At 45.6% G+C, this 23584-nt stretch overlaps 1 pseudogene; it reads left to right on the forward strand.

Annotated features, from left to right (window-relative positions):
* The first annotated feature begins 7135 nt into the window (after positions 1 to 7135).
* LOC136470615 (protein LYK5-like) lies at positions 7136 to 11916 on the forward strand (annotated as a pseudogene).
* Positions 11917 to 23584: the final 11668 nt, after the last annotated feature.

Here is a 23584-nt window from a genome sequence, read left to right on the forward strand (position 1 = left end):
ACAACAATGCAAATAGAATTCATGCAAAGGCTTATTATTGTGGGATTTCCATGTTCTATGTGAAAGCAAGCTTGTAAGAACTAATTAATGAGACATAAGGGATTACATATGGATTGGTCTCATATTTGAAGCTTGCTAAATTGAAATAAAAAAAGATAACAATACATGAATGGATGATTCAACACAAGATGTGACTTGATGGCTTGAGATGGTGAAGATAGCAAGGAAAGGCTTCGAGGTACTAAGCAAGGGTGAAGGGCAAGCGACGGCTTGGCAGGCCGAAGAACCTAGCTAGGGTGAAGAAGGAAGTACTTGCATTTAGTTGAGGTACTAATCAAGCTATAATGTTTATGTTTATGTGAAGGATCAAATCACTATTGGAAGTGTTTGATGGAAGTGACTTGATATATTTGGGATTATTCAAATTTGATGAATGGAATCAAGTCACATGCTCAAGATGGCTATGCTCAAGTGAAAAGATCAACTATCAACATGTTAGCACCCTTACTTGATGAAGATTGAAGAGACGGCATCAATTCAAAAGAGATCAACTCAAGTGGTATAAATTCATTTTTCCTTTGATCTTGAGTTTGATAGGTATGCCGTACTATTAAGAGGGATGCATCATGTTGATAGATAATGTTTCATAAGTGCTTAAGCCAACCCATGTGAGTTTTGAGTATTTGAGAGATAAAAGAGCTAACTGATTTCTTGCTGGTCTGGCCATACCGGACGTGTCCGGTATTTGTCCAGTAGCTGTAAAATTATTGTTCTAGGTTAGTTTCGTTGGGAGTTCTGACGTAGTCGGGAGTTCCGACAGTCGGGAGTCCGGCAGGGTCGGGAGTTCCGACGTCTCGCACTTTAACCGACTCGGAGGGTTCACTGTCCTGGTCATACCGGACATGTCCGGTATTCGTACCGGACGTGTCCAGTATGGATGACCAGAAGCCAACGGCTAGTTTTTCAAAAGCCTTGAGGGTCGGGAGTTCGACGTAAGTCGGGAGTTCCGACGGTCGGGAGTTCCGGCATGTGTCGAGAGTTCTGACACCTCACTAACTTCAACTCAGTTACATGGTTTTCAAAATTGCTGAGGGTCAGGAGTTCCGATGTGAGTTGGAAGTTTCGACGGTCGGGAGTTCCGGCATTCATCGGGAGTTTCGACGACTCACAACTTCACTGTAACTTAGTTACCATTAGCACAGTGTAAGTCATACCAAACGTGTCCGGTATGCATACCGAACGTGTCCGGTATTGCAATGGCTATAAAACGGCTAGTTTTCCAAGGGGGCTATAAATACCCTCAAGCTTCCACCTTTGGAGGTTGCTGATTCTGTTGATACATACACACATTTTTGAGCCTTGCCAACTCTCCCAACCCTCTCTTAGTGAGTGATTGATCAAATTTGCCAAATCAAATTGTGGATTGAGTGAAATTCAAAAAGAGAGCAATCCAACCACTTGAGCACTTGTGCATATTGTCAATCTCATGATTCGCATTTGTTACTCTTGGACTCTTCGGTCCTAGATGGTTAGGCGTCGCCGGAGAGCACCCGAGAGCTTGTGGTGTGCCACAGAAAGTTTGTAACGGTCGATTCCGCCGCCTCAGAATCATCTAGTGGAAGGAGGAAAATGAGTTGGAAAAGACTCTGGCTAGAGTGACCTTCGTGGTACCCTCTAGGGCTAACCTTCGCTGGGTCGCCTGCAGCCCCCTCAACGGAGAGTAGGACTTGAACGAGTCCAAACTTTAGTAAAACAAATATCGTGTCTCAATTTGCATTTCATTCGATATTTGTGTTGCTCTAGCTCTTGTGCAGGTTCTTTGTGTTTACTGTCATCTCTAGTAGATACCTGCTATTTGGTTTGAAGATAGAAATCAAAGGGAGCAAGTTTGGGGCTATTCTGCAGAAATCGTGTATACCGGACACGTCCGGTATTCATACCAGACACGTCCGGTATTAGAGCTCAGTGCTGATTTTATTTGATTCTTGTGCTAATCATTATGTTGCAGGATTGTGGCTCCTAGATTTATTTAGTATCTCTTACATACTCTGTGGCTAACTTGTGAGGGGTGGTATTACTCTTACTTGGAGTTTCATTTTGGAAACTCCCTTTACTAATTGTTTCCACATTTAAAGGTGTTAATTTTCAGAAACTCCTATTCACCCCCCTTCTAGGCTGGCATCCTAGGTCCTTTCAATTGGTATCAGAGCGAAGGTTCTCACCTAAAGCTTCACCGCCGTGAGAAAAGGATGTCGACGCCTATCGAGTTGGAGCCGGTGCTTCTCCAAAATGATGGTTCAAACTTTCTAACTTGGTCAATACATGTACTCAATGCTTTTAGAGATATTAGTTCCTCTTGTTGAGCATATTGTGGATGTAAGCATACCTCTTCCTATAGTTGATTGGAGCAACTACAAAAATTTGTCAAAAGAGGAAGAGATATGCGTGCAACTCAATGCTCAAGCTATTAATATTATTTTGAGTACATTGAGTGTAGAGGTTCAAGATGAGGCAATCTTCAATGGACAACCACCTCCGAAGAGTGCTCATCTCATTTGTACTAGACTTTTTGATTTATATGGAAAATCCAAATGTGATGATGCACTTGAGATCGAGTCAATGGAAAGTATGTCCATTGTGTCATCATACAGCGAAGAAGCCTCACAAGACCTCAAGAGCGCCGAGCCAGGAGCAAGAAGTGCAAGCAGCGCATGACCTATTGTCTAGCCTGCACATACCGGACAGTGTCCGGTATGCATACCGGACGTGTCTGGTATGGCCGAGGCAAGTAGACCAGCAAGCAGCTGTTTGCAACGATGCTCAAGCTCGGTGGCGACCAAGTGATGAGTCAACCTCAGTATCTCATGATACTCATCACTTGTGTCTCATGGCCAAGAAAAGCAAGAAAAAGAGTAACAAGAAAGATCAAGAAAAGGAGAAAGGCACAAGTAGATGATCAAGATGAGAGTGATGTTGAAGTTGAAGACAACTACAACCTTGATCATCTCAACCGCAAAGACAAGTTCATCATCATGAAGATAGTTGAAAAGAATGATGAGCTTGAAGAAGAGATTGAGAAGCAAGAGCAATCACTTCAAAAGCAAGAATTGTTTCTCATCTCCAAGATGGAAGAACTAAAGGCTCTAAGTGAAAGGTATGAAAAATTGTCAATTGAGCATGCTTTAGTTACTAAATCCTCTTCTAGTGTTTCACAACTAGAGAAGGAAAACTTGGAGCTCAAGGCAAGGCTAGATGAACTATCAAGCAAGTATAATGTGCTACAAGCAAACTATGTTCATCTAAAGTGCTCTCATGATGAAGTAGTAGAATCAAGCATCATGCTTGAGGTAGCTCATGAGGTTGTGATCACATCGGTAAAATTCTCTCAACCTCTCACACATTCACTCACTAGTACACCATCTCAATTAAATATTTCTTGTACTAATGAGTGTGCTCCTCAAGCAAGCCAATCTTTGATTGAGCCAAATCTCATAGAAAACATAGAGCTCAAAGAAGAGGTGAAAAGATTAAAGAAAGATGTGATTCGGTTGAAGGGTAAGGAGAAAGCACAACCTTCTCAAGATAACGGTGATAACATGGTGAAGAAGCTTGAGAAGGGTTCAAACCTTGCTTCCTCCAAAGCCCAACAAAAGAATCACATCTCAAGCAAGGCCAACCCAACCAAGAGCAAGAAACATGAAAAAAGGATGTGCTATGGTTGTGGATTGTATGGACATGAGTGGGCTATGTGTCCACACAAGAGTTGGGCCGACAAGGTTGAAGCCGCAAATCTAAAGGCTTCTACCAAGAAATGCCCAATGTACAAAGAGGCAAGAAAGGAAGCCCAAGTTGCAACAAGAAGATGCTATGGATGCAATGAGATGGGCCACAAGGTTGATAGATGTCCATACAAGCAAAACAAGCATAGAGCAAACAAAGGCCGCATATGCTATGCTTGTAAAAGAAAAGGGCATCTAAGCTATGAATGCCCAAATGGTAACTCACCTAAGCCAAACACATTTGTTTATCATGATATGCTTAGGAAGACCACAAATGGAGTTAGCATTAGTAAGGTGATGTGTTCACCACAAACTAGTGCTAAAGCCATTTGGGTGCCTAAGCACTTGTTGACTAACTCAAAAGGACCCAACAAGAGTTGGGTACCAAAGTGTGCTTAGGTTAATGATGTAGGTACTTGGTGATGAGATGAAGCCTTCGGGGTGGTTGAGCAAGCAATTTGACAATATTCTCTCAATCTATCAACCAATTCTTATCATAATCCCTTATATGATTGACCCAAAGATAATTCAATGAACATATCATATATTTCATCCTCACCATTGGTAACAAGTACCTAAACCTTTTAGGATAGCCACCTTGTTCATTTCAGTGTTCTATAGTTCACAAATAGGTACATTTGTGAAATAATAAAAGTGGCTAATTAGATTCAATTAAAAAGAATTCTACTTTGCCATATGATGCTTTTGATCGCTCTCTAGTAGAGTAATTTATTTGTTGAGATGCTAGTATACAACAAATGATAAAGTTGAATCACAAGCAGTGAATTAATTGGTTCTGTCCTGCACCTATCGGACGTGTCTGGTATTACTATCGGACGTGTCCGGTATGGCCAGAGACATAAATTGAGTGTTTCTGTTCTGTGTATTCTGGACGTGTCTGGTATACCTACCGGACGTGTCCGGTATTGCAGGAACCAGAACACTGATAAAATTACAACTGAGTCTTTGATCCATATATTTTCATATATCCTCAATTTACTCAGAAGCTTGTTGTTTATCAAAACTAAGTGGATTGTGAGCATCTCTTGAACTCAATTGTAAATATGGCAATTTTATTAGGTTTATGGTCAAAATGGAAAATTGGCTCTCAATTTCTTAATATAATAAAAGTGCTTATTGAAAATCATTCAAATTACTTGAAGCACTTATTTAGGGGGAGCTAAATTTCTATTTTGCACCATTGTGGACTAACAAATTTATCTAGCATTCTTTGTAGTTCTTTGGATGAAAAAGTATGTAGCATGATTATTTGGCAATTGAGGTCAACATAAAGATCATCATGCTATTTATCTTCTTAGTGGTATTCTTGTGGGCTCAAGGCAAAGGTATGTGTTTACATACATACATTGTAAGTGCATCTAAGGCCCTTTATATGTTAGAATCTGCATTTGTGTGACATAGGAGAGATATTTTTCAAAACCCATAACTAGCATGTGTAGGTGGTGTGAATTTGAAAAACTATTTGAATCTTGGTCTTTGTGACCTAGCCTTGCCATGTGATGATTATAGCTCTCCTTGATTGTTTGATTGGCTAATCACACATGACATGGCTTTCTTAAGTCCACAATCTACTATGTCTCACTCTCTCTCTCTCTCAAGTAAGCGAAATCTTGTATATGCCAAATATTTGGAAAAGAGAAAATCAATTTATGGCATTGGATAAGAAAAGTGATGATACTCAGTTTGGATCAAGATTATATACCTTTTGGACTGAGAAATAATAGAAAAGGGGATTGGAAGAGAGAAAACACATTTTGGAATAACTTGGGCCAGCCCACGTATACCGGACGTGTCCGGTATGAGCGGGGACTATAAAACCAAGCGTACCCCTTCGGCCCAGACAGACTTGTCTTCTTCCAAGCCAACCAGCCGACGCCCTTCTTCCTCACCTAGGGCGCCCGAGGACTTCACCAAGAAAAGGGAGAGGAGGAGATCACATTGGAGAAGGCTTGCATCAAGATTGAAGGCCCGGGACTTGGATTTCTCATCGCCTTCTCATCTCTCCTCTCAAGGTACCCTAATCAGGACCTCGTCCGATCTACATGGTCAATGCATGATTTTGAAATTCCTTCGATCAATATGCTGCATTAGTGATATAGAAGCAATGCCCAAAGTTTGGAATTGATCCGTGATGGTTTGAATCAAGGAACCCTAGTTAGGGTTGCTGGTCGCCCATACCGGATGTGTTCGGTATGCTACTGGACGAGTCTGGTATAGCCCAGCAGAGCAGGCTCTCTGCTCTCCTTTGATTCAATCCTATCCTAGAATTGTTTGTTAGGCTTAGCTTCTTTTGTATCTATGTTTTGCAAACTTTTTGACAGTTGTATGTCAAGATGATTGTAAAACCATGGATAAAAGATTCTATGTCTAATCGCAATTCAAGAATAAGCTATGGGCATGTATCTAAAATTCTATGAAAATCTTTGGATACAGGACATCAGCCATGAGTGGACGATAGGAGCCGAGGTCCAAGCACAGGCATGATCCAGCACTTGAGAAGTACAAGAAGGCGAGACAAGAGATGCATCCTGGATTCAAGCCAACCAGCAGGAGGTCTACCAGGGCTGCCTCTAGTGCAGCAGCTCAGTATGTAGAGGGGTCAGGGAGCTCTTCTTCTACACTGACACTAATGAGTTCAGAGTGGAGTCTAGAGAAGAAAGAAAGAGGAAGAGCACTGACAGAGGATCAGATGGTGATAGCTCAGATGAGGAGCAGGAGATTGAGGAGGAGGAGCCTAGTTCCTCTAGTTCAGCACCAGCCTGGTCAGGGGATGCATTATGGTCTCCTTGAGACACTGCCTACCCAATGTGCCCTCTTATGTTCCTAGAGTTGACTACAGGGGAAAAGGTATGACTAGGAAAGCTAGAGATGAGCGAAGGGTTGATTCGAGAGGCTTACCTAAGGTTCAGTATGATCACTGCTTCTAGATAGCCTTTCACCTAGACTACTACTCTAGTGTGATTCTCACCAGGAACCCAGTGATTGTTAGGTCTCAGTGGATTAACTGGCAGTACATTAGAGAGTTGCAGAAGGCCTCAGTTGATCATGCCATTGCTATTTGCCAGTGCACTAGGGTTTATGAGATCATGGAGTTCCATCATAACTGGAACACAAAGGTAGTAGCTTAGTTCTATGCTACTCTGTTTGTTGAGGAGGATGAGAGGCGGATGCACTAGATGCTTGAGGGCTAGTGGTATAGTGTTGACTATGATGTATTTGCTGTCTAGCTTGGCTTCTCAGAGGATGATCTCCAGAGGGATAGGATCCACACCGAGCAGGTGTTACCTCCTGAGCAGCTCGCCTACATGTACCCTCTAGGTGGAGAGAGAGGAGCTATGGGGAAGGTTCTAGGTCTTCACCCCACTTACAGATACCTAGATAGGATATTTAGGAAGACTATTGACTATAAGGGTGGAGACAAGGGCAACATTGCAGATTACTCTAGGAACCTACTCCACAGGATGGCACCTGATGCTTGGCCTTTCAGCGTATTTGACTTCATTTGGTCAGAGATCAGGAGTGTGGGAGAGAGGCAACTTAAGGGATGTGGATTTGCTCCCTATATCATGTATATGATTGAGCAGGTGACAGGGCACACATTCGAGTATGACAAGATTCACAAGGCCCTGAAGATTGTTGCAGATCTGCCTAAGACAGGGTTACCTCCAGCAGGACTAGGAGGAGCAGCAGCAGCACCAGAGGTAGATGCACCTAGGAGTGGTGCACTAGTAGGAGCTTCACCTCCACCACATGCTCCTTCACATTCTTACTTCATGCTGTGGCAGTCCTCCCTTGCCTATCCATAGGCTCTTCAGCTCCATATTTAGGATGTGCCGGGACATCCAGACCCGATAGCAGAAGGAGAGGGAGGCTAGGAGGAAGGATACTCGAACCTTGAAGCAAATTACTTCTAGGCTTGAGCTTGATCCTCCTAGGTCTCCACTATCAGATGAGGCAGCTAGTGAGCAGGAGACTGAGGAGCAGCAGCAGGCCAGATATGATAGAGAGTATGTTGAGTTCATTCAGAGATAGCAGCAGCAGGCACCTGAGCACCCTGACACTACCACTTTAGGCTCGTATGCCTACTCACTCTCAGCCATGTCCCAGCACTGCAGACGACCTTGCTTCAGATTGGTGGAGTGACCTAACAGGTGGTGGTGGCTACTATGGGTCTGGTGGCTATGACCTGTCTGGTGCGGGTGGTTCTCGTCCAGCCGGTGTTGCACACTCAGATGACGAGGATGCTGGTGATGATGATGATGATGAGTGATCTAGCTTTCAGTGATAGCTTGTAGCCCTTTGTTCTTAGTATGTCATTATTGGACCTTTGTGGTGATAGATGACAAAGGGGGAGAGAGACTGATTAAAACTTCAGGATAGTTTCATTTGCTTATCTTTGTACCTGAAGATATGTACTGCAGGCTATAGTTTCTTGTTTTTGAGCTTCATTGATGTATCTTGGATTTGAGATAGATTGTATCATGTGAGAGATGAGACTTATGTATGCTTTATCTATGTATCTCTTGAGACATGATCTTTATTTATATTTCAGTGGCTTATGGACTTGAGAAAATGTGTAATGAGTGCTATGTGTGAATTACATGTGTTATATTTATTTTCATAAGGACTATGCATGCTAGAATGAAAATATTTGATGTGATGCCTTCTATTTATTCTTGTGTGATATATCTTGTCTATGCATCACGGTTTCACTTTGTCACACACACATGCACCCCATGGATGCAATGATTAGGGGGAGTCTCCTATATGTTTTAGTATGTGTAATTGACATTTGAGGTCATTTTGTAAATTCTAATCATAAGCACATATTAAGGGGGAGCCTCTCATAAATCATTGAACCTAACAGTTTAAATGTTTATATCCTTATATAAGCTTTAATCAAGTTGTCATCAATCACCAAAAAGGGGAAGATTGAAAGTGCATCTAGCCCTTTAGTGGGTTTTGGATGATTGAATGACAACGTGATTAAAGGACTAACCCGTTTGCTAAGTGTGGACAGGTAATAAGGTTATCTCATAGGTACTTAATGAAAGCCAAAATGATGTGTTGTTGTGTAAACAATCTAGTTCAAGTACAAGACAACAATGCAAATAGAATTCATGCAAAGGCTTATTATTGTGGGATTTCCATGTTCTATGTGAAAGCAAGCTTGTAAGAACTAATTAATGAGACATAAGGGATTGCATATGGATTGGATCTCAATATTTGAAGCTTGCTAAATTGAAATAAAAAAGATAACAATACATGAATGGATGATTCAACACAAGATGTGACTTGATGGCTTGAGATGGTGAAGATAGCAAGGAAAGGCTTTGAGGTACTAAGCAAGGGATGAAGGGCAAGCGACTGGCTTGGCGGCCGAAGAACCTAGCTAGGGTGAAGAAGGAAGTACTTGCATTTAGTTGAGGTACTAATCAAGCTATGATGTTCATGTTTATGTGAAGGATCAAATCACTATTGGAATGTTTGATGGAAGTGACTTGATATATTTGGGATTATTCAAATTTGATGAATGGAATCAAGTCACATGCTCAAGATGGCTATGCTCAAGTGAAAAGATCAACATCAACATGTTAGCACCCTTACTTGATGAAGATTGGATGGGATGGCATCAATTCAAAAGAGATCAACTCAAGTGATATAAATTCATTTTTCCTTTGATCTTGAGTTTAATAGGTATGCCGTACTATTAAGAGGGATGCATCATGTTGATAGATAATATTTTATAAGTGCTCAAGCCAACCCATGTGAGTTTTGAGTATTTGAGCGACAAAAGAGCTAACTGATTTCTTGCTGGTCTGGCAATACCGGACGTGTCCGGTATTCATACCGGACATGTCCGGTATTTGTCCAGCAGCTGTAAAATTATTGTTCTCGGGTTGGTTCGTCGGGAGTTCCGATGGTCGGGAGTCCCGGCATGGGTCGGGAGTTCTGACGTCTCGCACTTCAACTAACTTGGAGGGTCCACTGTCCTGGTCATACCAGACGTGTCCGGTATGGATGACCAGAGGCCAACGGCTAGTTTTAAAAAGTCTTGAGGGTCGGGAGTTCCAACGTAAGTCGGGAGTTCCGACGGTCGGGAGTTTCGGCATGTGTCGGGAGTTCTGACACCTCACTAACTTCAACTCAGTTACATGGTTTTCAAAATTGCTGAGGGTCAGGAGTTCCGACGTGAGTCGGGAGTTCCGACGATCAGGAGTTCCGACATTCATCGGGAGTTCCGATGACTCACAACTTTACAGTAACTTAGTTACCATTGGCGTAGTGTAAGTCATACCGGACGTGTCCGGTATGCATACCGAACGTGTCCAGTATTGCAACGGCTACAAAACGGCTAGTTTTCCAAGGGGGCTATAAATACTCCTAAGCCTCCACCTTTGGAGGCTGTTGATTCTATTGATACACACACATGTTTTTGAGCCTTGCCAACTCTCCCAACCCTCTCTTAATGAGTGATTGATCAAATTTGCCAAATCAAATTGTGGATTGAGTGAAATTCAAATAGAGAGCAATCCAACCACTTGAGCACTTGTGCATATTGTCAATCTCGTGATTTGCATTTGTTACTCTTGGACTCTTCGGTCCTAGATGGTTAGGCGTCGTCAAAGAGCACCCAAGAGCTTGTGGTGTGCCACGGAAAGTTTGTAACGGTCGATTCCGCCGCCTCGGAATCATCTAGTGGAAGGAGGAAAAGGAGTTGGAAAAGACTCTAGCTAGAGTGACCTTCATGGTACCCTCTAGGGCTGACCTTCGCTGGGTCGCCTGTAGCCCCCTCAATGGAGAGTAGGACTCAAACGAGTCCGAACTTCGGTAAAACAAATATCGTGTCTCAATTTGCATTTCATTCGATATTTGTGTTGCTCTAGCTCTTGTGCAGGTTCTTTGTGTTTACTGTCATCTTCAGTAGATACCTGTTGTTTGGTTTGAAGATAAAAATTGAAGGGAGCAAGTTTGGGGCTGTTCTGCAGAAATCGTGTATACCGGACACGTCCGGTATTAGAGCTCAGTGCTGATTTTATTTGATTCTTGCGCTAATCGTTGTGTTGCAGGATTGTGGCTCCTAGATTTATTTAGTATCTCTTACATACTCTATGGCTAACTTGTGAGGGGTGGTATTACTCTTACTTGGAGTTTCCATTTTGGAAACTCCCTTTACTAATTATTTCTACATTTAAAGGTGTTAATTTTTAGAAACGCCTATTCACCCCCCCCCTCTAGGCGGCATCCTAGGTCCTTTCAGCTGGTCCCGACGACCTGCACCTGCATGGCCACACGGTTCGGGGTCGACGCCTAGACCATCGCGGAGGCAAACCAACTGCAGCTGCTGTTCACCATATTCCCCTACACCACCCTGCTCATCCCCGTCAACGCATAGCCTAATGTGTCGCGCATCCAGACGCCGCCGGTGGTAGCGCCGGCGCTAGGCTAGAAGAGCAGTAGCCATGTCGGGGTCTACATTGGCATTGCTGTGGCGGTGGTTGCCGTCGCCGCAATTGTCTCTGCTAGAGCTTTCCTCGCTCTGAGGACGAGGAGGAGGCGAGCATGCGTCGTTCTAGCCGCCGGTGAAGTGGTCGAGAAGGAAGGTAAAATAGGCAACGATAGGGCGACGACGTCGTTGGGTTTCACCCTCACCGGCGGTGAGTTCTCACTCTCCACCAGCGAGACATTCTCGAGCATTTTCATGACAGACATCAAGTCCTCACTGAAGGTGTACACCTATGCAGAGCTCAAGGCGGCCACCGACTACTTCAGCCCTGACTGGCACATCGGTGGGTCGATGTACCGCGCAGCGTTCAATGGCGACACCACAGCAGTCGAGGTGGTCGACCAAAACGTGTCGATGGAGGTGGAGATGATGCGGAAGATCAACCACCTCAACTTGATCCGCCTCACCGACCTGTGCCACCACCGCGGATGGTGGTACCTCATCACCGAGTACGCCGAGCATGGTGCACCGCGGGACTGCCTCCTCACGGCCGCCATGGGCGTGGTGGCACTTCTGACGTGGGCGTAATAGGTGCAGGTCACGTTGGACGTGGCTGAGTGGTTGGAGGAGCTTGTGGACCTAGCGCTGCCGGCGGGGAGCTGCCCGTAGGACGCCGTGGTCATGGTGGTCAAGCTCATCGATGGGTGTGTCAGGCAAGACCCTGCGTGCCGTCCCACGACCGGGGAGGTGGCGCAGTGCCTCCTCAAGCTGTCGGGGGTCTCAGTGCTCAGCTGATGGAACTCACTGGAGTCGCCTCACAGCTCTGACAGCTCCGAGAGCCTCCGGATGGTGCCTCATGTCTAGCTCGAATAGGCCTAGCTAGACGCGGCCGCACCTCATGTCCTCACACCCCGCTCCCAGATGCACGCCTCATCACCCGATGTGCGCCTCGCTCCCCTCTCCTCGGCGTGCACCTCACCGCCACCATCTCCGCACTCAGGGACCTCGCCCTCGCCCTTGCCCTCGCACTCCTCTCTTGGTACGGCCGCACATCCAACACCGCCAGCTACGGTGAGCTTCTGCTCCTGCACGACAATATCAGCCTCATGGTCTAGGCCTTTGCCGCCAATGGCCTTGATGTCAAGGACCTCGTCGTGCTCAACGGCGCACACACACTAGGGAAGGCGCACTGCCCGCCGTACCCAGCCAGATCCAGCGAGGGAAACACTATCGCTGTTTGGCTCATGCCTGCCATGAATGACGGGCTCAAAGCCAAGATCTGTTGTCCCCATTCCCATCTCTAGAGGCCATCTCCACCTGAGCCCTATTCATAGATGGCTTCGCCTTGGCTTCCTCCACCCCCTGTGCACGCTCATCGGGACCTTCAAAACTGGGAGCTCCATCAAGCGACACCGCCAGATTGCCTCTGCTCTGGCACAGGGAACCAGACCAGGCTCGAGTCGGTTATTAGCTGGTCCAACCAGACCCAAACATGGCTCAGGGGCACTGGATGTCCAAACTGAATTTTTCTCTCTCCTCAACCGGTGGAAATCGGCCCGCGGCATCCTTTGGCATAATTACAACAAACCAGAGTATCTTCTAGCATATAGCTCCACTTTGGGTGTCCGCCAGCAAACGACCACCACTGTAGGTGTCCACCAGCCAATTTCCCCTATTTCTTTTGAACAGAGCACTAGGAAATGCAGGTGGGAATGTTATGATGGTCAAGCTAAGTTCTTGGATAAACTAAAGGAGAGGCAAGTAATTGTATGAAAGAGGGGATATGGACCTGACTATGTCAAACTATTCGTTAAATATCACAAAGAAAAGATGCATGAGTTTGCTAAACAGCGCGGTATTTATAACTCGATCGATGTTGGGCTTAACAAATGAGGATTGGAGAGGCGGATGATGTTAGAGGAGGAGAGGGCAAGGAAGGAGGCAAGGGAGGAGACAAGAGTATAGATGCAGGTCTTGAATGAGCATGTTGTTGCATTATGTGCCAGTGAGTGCTTGAAAGCCTTTTTTTCATTGCCTGGTTTTAAATGTAATATAATTGCGTTGCTAACTAATTGCATTTTATACATGAAGGGAATGGTTGCAGCAAGGAACATGCCGCGGAGGTGGCTCATGCAAGGTATGAGGAGAAGAAGTTAGATGAGCATAGATCGCGAGCTGGTCGCACCGTTCAATCACTGATAGTGTTGTCTGATGAGGGGGATGAGGATGAGGACGATATTGGCAGACTGAGTGAGCTCATTGCTCTAGCAGAGGTGGGCTTACAGGCGTAGGAGGCTGAGGACGATACTGGCAAACTGAGTGAGCTCATCGCTCTAGCAGAGATGGGCTTGAAGGCGAAGTAGACTGATTATGACACTAGTAGACTAAGCAAGCTCATCGCTCTAGCAGAGGTGGGGTTGCAGGCGGGGTTGCAGGCAGAGGAGGATAACGATGCATTCTTCACTTAGGCCGCAGCGGCCGCAGATGAAGCAGAGGCCGCTTACTATAGGCGACAGGTAGGTTAGAGCAACGCATGTGAGCCTAGCCACAGCAACAGGGTTATGATAGAGGACTAGTACTCGAATGATGAGTTGCTTACTAAGTATATTTCAGACTAAGGATTTGAAAGTGCATTTGCCCCCTATGTGGGTTTTGGTATATTGATGACATCCAAATTAGGGACTAATGTGATCTTAATGAGATATGTCATAGCTATTACTAATTATGCACTCTCCAATGGTTTTATTTATGTTTTTGAGTTTAGGATCCGCCGCACTATAAAGAGGGATGTAAACTTAGTTGGTCTCAGGAAGATATAGTGTTCAAGCATAAAAATAAAATCAAAAGAGAGACACTCTAGCACTCCACGAGCACGTAGAATATTTTTCAATGACTGTTGGTGTCAGAAGTCCCGACATAAGCCGAAACTCTCGACAGTCGGAAGTCACGACTCATGTCGGAAGTCCTGACGCCTAGTCACTTAGCCTACGCAGTGATTGTGGCCATCGAAAGTCCCGACGTGAGTCAGAACTTCCGACAGTCGAAAGTCCCGACTCAAGTCGGGACTCCCAACCGAAGTCTGTACGATACGATTGGACTATACACGTTCTAATAAATTTACACTTAATTTATGTACTAGATTTGAGCCTTTTCAACACACAAAACACATGAAATAGCATGTGAGATCATGTACCAAACTAGGGTACAGAATTCCTTCGACTAAACCTAACATGCCTTAGGTAATTAAACCAAACAATAAACACATAGATGTGCCATGTGAATAAGATAAAGTTGTCCTAGTAGTATGGCCACATAGCAAATTGTGTTGCACCTTCTCCAAAGTAGCCTCCCATTGTTGGTGGTGGTGGCGGCGGAGGACCCTTGTTCCTGTGATTAGGGCAGGTGCAATATGGATCATTGTAGAGTGCGTCCTGTTAATCGGCACCATTGTTGTTGTCGTCCTGTCCATTGTCCTTGTAACTACTGCTAACTTCTCTTTCTAGATCGAAGATACGGTCTTACAGGTAGTAGATGTACTCCGCATATGGATAAATAGGTCGAGGATCGACCCACCTAGTGAACCCATAGTTTTCTTTGAACAAGGAAGACTGCAATAAGTATGTCATGTAAGTTGTATAAACGAGGAACATATTGAAGAAACAAATACTAATAACAAGTACCCATGCTCGTGAGTATTTGAAGAAACGATGACCTCCATCTATTCCCTCGGTGAACATCTGCACTAGGCAGTCCTCACCATGCATGCATTTTGGCCACTCTTCTTTCCGTTCATCGTATCCTCTCAGTGGTGTCTCTTTGGTGAAATCGCTTTTGCTCTCAACTAAGAACCTCTCATAAAGAGCTTCCTCAAAGAAATCAGGACTAAGAGGACTCTCCCACCTAATGGTTGTTCCCTTCCTCTTTTCTCTCCCTCTAGACGACCCTCAAGATATTGGTACTACAACGAAAGAAAATGCTAAGGAGTGCTCTTCTTCCTTGTTTTGTGTGTGAATGAGAGGGAGTGAGGGGTTATTTATAGGTTGAGAGGAGGAATGGAGGTCTCTCAATGTGTCATGTCAGCAATCCATGTGCCTCTTCACCTCAGCCCTTGGATCAAACAGTCATAAGATGGATGGTGGAGATGGAGTGGAGTTGTGCTTCCTTGCATGCCAGTACTATGTCAGTGAAATGATAAATCACTGTTGTTCTTGTATCTGAAAAGTCTATTTTTATTGTCTAAAAAGCCTAGGTTTGTTCATTGTTGCTTGATAACTCTAGATTCATCTACAAAGCATTTGTACGATACGATTGGACTATACATGTTCTAATAAATTTATATTTGATCTATGTACTACATTTGTGCCTTTTTAGCAGTGTAGTATGATTAATGATTCATGGAAAAATTCACAAGAGTTTCCTTGTTTCAGGAGCATCCACGGTTACAAACAGAGACATCATTATATATTCCAAACATTTAATCATCCAAGGAGCAAAATGCAACCACAATGAAGATCACAACCAACATAACATATCCTACATAGTCCAAATAGTCCACAATGTCTATACAGTCTTAAATAGTTATAGGAAAGTAAATACAAAATCTATAATAGTGTATACTAACATCTACCACAACCCTCACTGCCTCCTACTCTTGCCCTTACCCTTGTGACCGAGAGCGCTCATACCTAGAGTGTAAGGGTCACGCGGATGGTGTCGCCTAGTGCCTGGAGGTAGTGTAGGCTGAGTCAAGGGAGCGTCATGGAGCTGAGAGGGGCCAAGCTTCTCGTGCCTGTGGTCCATGTCATCATCGTCATCCTTGTCCTCATTCCCATCCCTGTAGCTGCTTGGCTAGAGGAACCCAAGCCTCCTCTGCCTGTGGAAGGAACATATATGTCTTGCGTCATGTCTGTCCTACAACCACAATGAGCAGTTGCATGGCGTAGCCGACGTGACAGCCTCTGTTGTACAAAATTATGTTAACTGAAAGAATCTAATATATTAATAATATGTTTGAAAGAATATTTTGAATCTTATGTCTAGGAAGGTAAGCATGTAGTCGTCCCAGACTCTCTGCCGAATGCGCTCAATCTCTTCAACGAAGCATTGAGTGTATTGCCCTGCAACAAAGTTCTTAGTAATAATACTTCTAAACATATAGCAATAGGTTTTGTTTTCTTTTGTACAAGAATCTAATGTATTATAAGGGTGATACGGCTCGAAGGTGGCACTAACTAAAATAGATAACTCCTAATGTCGGTCCAAGAACGTCGAATGTATTGGTATGCAACTTAACGTAGAAAAATAAGGCAATTGACTTACCACTCTGTCAATGAGCGGTCCTGCCTCCACCTGCCTTCCTGCATGAGTAGATTGGTCATATGTTGTGTCTTCATCGTCGGAGTACTCGATGTCGACATAGTCATCTTCTGTCCATTGTACCTTCAGCCTGCAACGTGTCGTACGCTGGTACCAAACTTGGTACCGCCTGAACTCATGATTTATGTGCGGCTCGTTGTTCTCCTCCACGTTGTCGTACATCTCCTCTCATTACTCAATGAAGGACTGGTTGTGCTTCTCCCAGTCAAAAATCTTCCTGTTCTTCTGATGAAGGAGCGGAAGATCCTACATGGAATAAAACATAGTCTCCTGTTACTTCACGAACACATGTACGCTCACCAAAATTTGAACAAAACGTATATATTATTACCTGCCCCTATGCTATGAGATGTCCTCGGTGGGTCTCCTCGTATGTCGAGTCGAGCAGGTGGAATTGCGCCATCCTACAAAAAAGTCAATGAATTAGAAATTCAATATGCAATGAAATATGAACTTAGAAATGTATAAGTAATTGACACAATTACATGCATATTTAATTAAATGAATACGATAAATATTAAGTAACATAATCAACCAATAATTGCACCTCACTAATTTGACAATGGCAACTTCATGAATTATGGCCAAGTCTACCACACTTGCCGCACTCGTACCGCTCGAGGTCAGTAACAAATGGGGTTCCTCTCCCATGCCTCGTTCTTCTAGGTATCTGATCCATAACCATCATGTGCCTCGTCCTCTTCCTTGATCCATGCTTGTTCCAATGGTAAGCTGGATCCGCAATATACTTCAGCCCATCATATGGAGGCCACTCTCTAGGGTCCCGAAAAGGCACGAAGAGGGGGCTCCATATGTGCACAAGTGTGTCCACACTAAACTCATGAGGTATCTTGCTCTTGATATTATAGTTACGATGCCTAGCTGCTGCCACCAAATGGGAACAAAGAAAGTGATACTGCCTTGGTTTACCACAAGTGCATTTGAAATCTTGGAGGACAACCTATGCATCCTCGACTCTCGAACCTCGCTGTCGGACATTGTACTGCCCCTATGCTCTACCTGATAAGTCCCTATGGCGTGATCAAAGCATGTAACCTCATGTGTGCCAGCCCTTTCATTTGCCTTCTCTAGGTGTGCCTTCGGTTTCAGAGCCCATATCTCTCCATCATTCCGTAACTTCAATGCATGGACGTGTCTATCGTTGAACCAGGCAACAAGCTTATAGAAGGTGAATTGAATGATTGCATTTACGAGCATACCACATATCCCCAATAGCAACTTATTGAATGACTCCGCCATGTTGCTGCACTAAAACTCGTACCTCCATCCACCGGCGTCGTGAGCTCTCGTCCATTTCTCTAATGAGCCAATGTCTACCTTCTGCATTTGATGCAGTTCTGACCTGCTCTAACTTTTTCTAAAAGTACTTGTCCTCGAGCTATCGAGCAACGTCCTAGAACAAATCAAAGTTATCCTTCACACTATCCTTCTAGAGTAGATTCTTGGCAAGGTGTCGAGTACATCAACGATGGTGCAAAGGTGCATACCTCTCTATCTGCTCTCGCACGACATTAACTATGCCCTAGTGCCTATCAGATATGACGACAACCTTCCTACCAGGGCCAACCACGTGTATCCGGACTAGCCTTAAGAACCATCCCCAACTGTCATTATTCTTCCTCTCGACCAAAGCAAATGCCAAAGGAACCAACTTGTTGTTCGCGTCACAGGATATGGCTATAAGAAGTGTGCCCTGATATTTGCCAATCAGGAACGTACCTTCAATGGAGAAGACAGGATGATAGTGCCTAAAGACCTCGACATACTGAGGGAAGCAACAGAAAGCACAGAAGAATATTTGTCTTCTATCCTTCCATGCATTTGGTTTTGGGGTGTACTCATAATGCATGGTTGGATTCACTGCTTTGATTGTATTAAAAAGTACTGGCAGCTGCTCATACTCATCCTCCCAGTCCCCATATATCATCTTCCACGCTCGCTACTTAGCCCTCCAAGCTTTACCATAAGTTATCACATAACCTCCATGCAATGCCTCAATAGTCCTAATAATTGTCCTAACCTTCATGTTGGGTTCTCCCTACAATATTCCCATCAACCACTTGGCAATGAGGGTAGATGTCAACTGTCGATGCCTTAGTGTCAGCTCATGGTCAGCACAATTATGTGGCCCAACAATTTTTGTGATCTTCCACTTTTCGATGACCATTTGCTTTCTTGCACAAACCCTCCATGGGCAGCATTCCTTGTCACACACAACTATGTAACGGCACTCTGCATATGAATGCAAGACCTTGTAAGGTCTCTTTCGTATCACTGCAAACGCCTGCAACCACCTCTTCAATGCAGGGAGGTCATTGAACACCCTTCCATTCTCAATTACCATGTTAGGGCTGGCCTCAGGAGCTTCTAAGAGCTCATCATCATGTCCTTCTGCACACGCCTGATCAAAATGAGCAAGATCACTGAACTCGTGAAATCTTGGATCACGGTGGCCGGGAAAGATACGCATCAGCATCTCAACATCACTCTCTGTCAGCTCTCCAACAGGGTGATCATCATCAGAATCAAGAGCCCTTGACATCTCATATGGCTCTGAATCATGCATAATTTCAACACTATTGGAGCCACGGAATCCATCTCCAAAGTGCACTTGCGCAGCAACAGGGGGCACATCCATATTCTCAGGAATGTCTCCTACAACATAAGTAGAGAAATGAGGAAATAATGAAAGAAATGGATATAAGAAAGGGGTAAGCTCCCAATAACTATGTGGTTAAGACACTTACTCTGATAATTCTATGTCAAAGGGATCTCATGAGGAGGATCTACCACAACAACATGAGTCTGACAAGCATCTCCAACTACCGCATTGGGGTAGATTGAGCATCGGGAACCGTAGGTGCAACCTCCACATCCATATCAGGTTCCAAAATAGGAAGGTCGATGTGTGCCTGCTGACCCATTGGTGGGAAAACCTATGAGGGATGGGATCGACTAACACCCAACGCACAACCATGTCCAAACATTACAGCTAGCTCTTCATAGCCGATCTCACATAGTTCTTCTACCGATCCGCACAACCAATTGGGATCATTCGCGTGAGGATGTTGGGAGGACAACCTAGGTGCAGTACACCCTCAACTGCAATGCCATCATCTCCAAGGCAATGTAGCTCCTCCTGAGCTCGTGCAAGCATCTCACTAAATGAAGGCCTACCATTGAATAGCATAGACATGCTCTGCATGTCAACAAACTCAACATATCTATAGCGATCGTATTCAACAGTGCCTCCATGATATATGGTTACTAGGTTGTTCATCTAGTTCAAACACATAACGAAACGCATGTCCTTTAGTCCAAATTAGACACTAGATAGTACCTAACAAGTACTTTCTAGCTACAAACTAAGTAAATAAGATAACAATTATATACATAGATACAGTGTACTAACTAAATAACTAGGTCCTATTTAGTTAACTAAATATGTAACTACCTATCTAAGTAGTTATCTAACTATATCTATGTACCTATGTATCTATGTTTCTATCTATCTATATACATATCTCACTAGGTCACTAACTAAATCAACTACCTAAGTCATCATATTAACTAGTAAATAATAAATGTCAACTAAGTAGGTACATTGTATATTCACAATTTTTACCTTTGCAACGATTGATTCTAGGACGTCGGCACGGGCAACCAATTAGGCGAGGCCGGGCGCGGGCGGCGCGGGCGCGACGTGGCCATGGCACGGTCACTGCACGGCGGGCATGGCGCCGGCGTGGCACGGTGCGGCGCGGCACGGCATGGCGCGCGCAAGGCGGCGCGGCCGGCGGTGGCATGGGGCCGGCGAGGCGCGGCGCGGGCGAGGCGTGGGCCCGGCGTGGTGGCCGCCACGGCCGTGGCCGAGGAAGCGGGGAAGGGCGGTCGGCGCGGGCGCGGGGCGGAGACGGCGACCGGCGTGGGCTCCAGGCGCGGCGCAGGCGGCTGGTGGCGGGCTCTGGCGAGGGCGAGGGAGAGGCCGCGCGGGCTCAGGCGGCCGGTGGCGGGCTCCGAGCGCGGCGGCGGTGCTCTGCTCGGCTCGGGGCGAGGGAGATGCGAGAGAGAGGGGGGAGAGGAAGAGAGAAAGGACTGGGCCCATACGTAATAAAGGCTCGACGCCATTCACCCTGGCGTCAAGATCTATGGCGCCAGGGTGGCTAGCGCCGAGCTCCCTGCCATGTCATCTCCACGTGGGTCTTGAGCCTAAGAGTTCGGCGCCAGGGACGCTGGCTCCGAGACATGTTAGCTCGGCGCCAGCATCGATGATGCTGAGCTAAAGGTCCAGATTCTGAAATCTTTCTTCCGAGGACGTATTTGTGAAAAAACTTTAAGAAAAAAGCTAACAGAAATGCTATACAACACACATGTGTTTTAGCACCAAAAAACACATGAATTTGTTAGCACAAAAACCACACTGCCAATGCTTCAAGGCATGCGCGCGAGTTCAACTGCGGCCACTGCTTGCAGTTGTGGTGGCAGCGGCGATCGTCGTGGTAGGGGCGGCCGGTGCCGGCAACATCGGGCTGCCCGGCTGCCCGACTAGCTACGGCGACGTGACCGTGCCGTACCCGTTCGGCATCGGGGCCGGCTGCCACCTGGAGCACCCGTCGTTCAACCTCACCTGCTTCACCACCGACGACCGGGGGCCGCCGTGGCTGCTCCTCACCGGCAACGACGAGAGGACAGAGATCGTGAAGAGCATCTCGCTTGACGCCTCCACCGTGCTCATGCTCGGCAGCTTCTTCACATATGTCCCTCCCGAGGACCATAGCACTCACAGCACCTGCCATGCTACCACAGCGGACCACATTAACATGGTAGGCAATGGAACCAACCGCTTTGTAATTTGTCCTTTCATATAAAAAATTATTTTCTGTAATATGTGATCTATGATCTATGGATTTGTGATCTTGTGATTGTCTGAAGGTAAAAGAAGGCTAGAGGTGGAAGCAGGGTGGAGGCTGTTAGACCTTAATCTTATGGTGCAAAAAAAAATCATGTGTTGAAATTACATAAAACACATAGTTGTTCAGTAGACACACTCAAAATAAAAAATTCGGCTGAACCCCGGCCAGCCTAATGAATGCGTTGCAAATAAACATCGCCCGATTAAATAACTAGTATATACAGTACAGTACTATATTAATACTAATACTAATAATACTAATATATATATACTACACACAGCTGAGCCGCAAGGTACCGGATCTCTTCTCTTCTCAGCGTTCAATAAACAAGCTCATCCTAAGCAGGTCATGGGGAAACCATATTGTTTTACTACCACTAGAATCAAGCAGTGCAGCGGTAGCTTCCTTAGACCACCAATCACATGACATAGACACACGGAGACCAGCTAGCTAAGCATGAGATTTTGATTTTCTGTGTGCTCTGTGGCCGCTGCCTGCCCTGCCTGCCTCATCGAGCTGGCTGCTGCTACTACTAGCTACTCCCGGTTCGGTTCAACGGCGACGACAATGGCAGCAGCATGCATGGGCATGGCAGTCGGAATCGGATCAAGCACAGGCAGGGCCGAGGGCATGATGATCAGGCATGGCATGCGCGGTGTGTACGGACTACGGAGGAAGGGGGAAGGACAGAGGACATGGAGAGGACGCCCCAAGTCAAGATCGTGCACGCGGTGGGGTTGGGATCGGGAGGGGCGGCAGCTGGCGGCCTGGAACCGGGCGGCGGCGGCGGCATGCCTTGCCGGGGGGGGCCCGGGGTTGGACTTACCGACCAATTAACCACGCTTTTCGATCTGGACTAAAATGACCATTTGTTTATCCTTAAGGTACGGGTTACTGTAGGACCACTGACTAAATGCCTGCTGGCTGGCACAGTGTGGAATCCAATGATGCAGGCTAAAATGATCTTTTGTTAGAGCAAGTATAATAGCAGGCTGTAAGCCGACTAAATGTTGAGGTGGAGGAGAGAGAGGAGGAGAGAGAGAAGAAGCGGGCTGTAAGCTTACAGCCAGCTTAGGCACAAGAACCAAGAAAGTCTGTGAGAGAGACAAGTGGGCCATGTATTAATTGTAAAGAGCTCACTACTGTATGAGTGGGCTGAGAGAAGGCTGCCAGGAACCTTACAGCCAGCAAACCGGCTGTATTATTAGCCTTGCTCTTATGCCTATTGGTAATCTGGAGCGTCAGGGCCTTGGTTAGCAGACCAGTTAGCTTGACAACGCATTCATTTTCTTATTTCACGCTGCGATGTAGCTGATGGCCATGCATCGGATCGTTTAATTGCTGATTGGTAGCTGAGGTTCAATGCGCGGCTGTGAGCTCATTCATTGTTTGTTGCACTGCACCAGTACGTGAGCCAGATCGCGAAGACGCGAAAGCTAGGCGTTGTGTTCATCAATAGCCGGAGGCCAAGCTAAACAAACCTGCGTGTTTGAATTCTGAGGCGAGAATACTTGTGGATGTGATCAACGATAGTTCTGCGTTCAAACACACAGGCTGATCGAGCTTTTCGAGCATCTTATATTTGTCCCGTTCGTTTGGAGGAATTCTGAAGGAATCTAGATGAATCTGAAAAAATTTGTGAGAGGAAAACACTGTTTCGGATGAAAAAAGAAGCGGATCGAGCCAGGTTTAAGGGCACGCTGGGCCCTTATCTCAAACAAGGCTTTGCGCTGGCACCGTCGGCTGTACGTACTTTGCAACAACACGGGGCATGTTCGTTTGAACTTATTAATTAGAATCTATAGTATTTTTCTCTTAAAATAAATCAGCTTCCGACGGCTTTAATATCATTGCATTGCATGAGGCTGATGGTACGGTAAACATGTGCTCGCGTCTCACGTCATACAGATCGATCCCACGGCTGCCAGAGGCAGTGCCACTGCCAGCCGATAACGTACTGAACGATGCCCCCACAGAGGCCCAGATAGTCCGTGTCCGTCCTACGCAGAGCAACGTCAGCAGCGAGA

This window comes from Miscanthus floridulus, chromosome 8, assembly GCF_019320115.1.
Source record: "Miscanthus floridulus cultivar M001 chromosome 8, ASM1932011v1, whole genome shotgun sequence".
Taxonomy (NCBI): Eukaryota; Viridiplantae; Streptophyta; class Magnoliopsida; order Poales; family Poaceae; genus Miscanthus; species Miscanthus floridulus.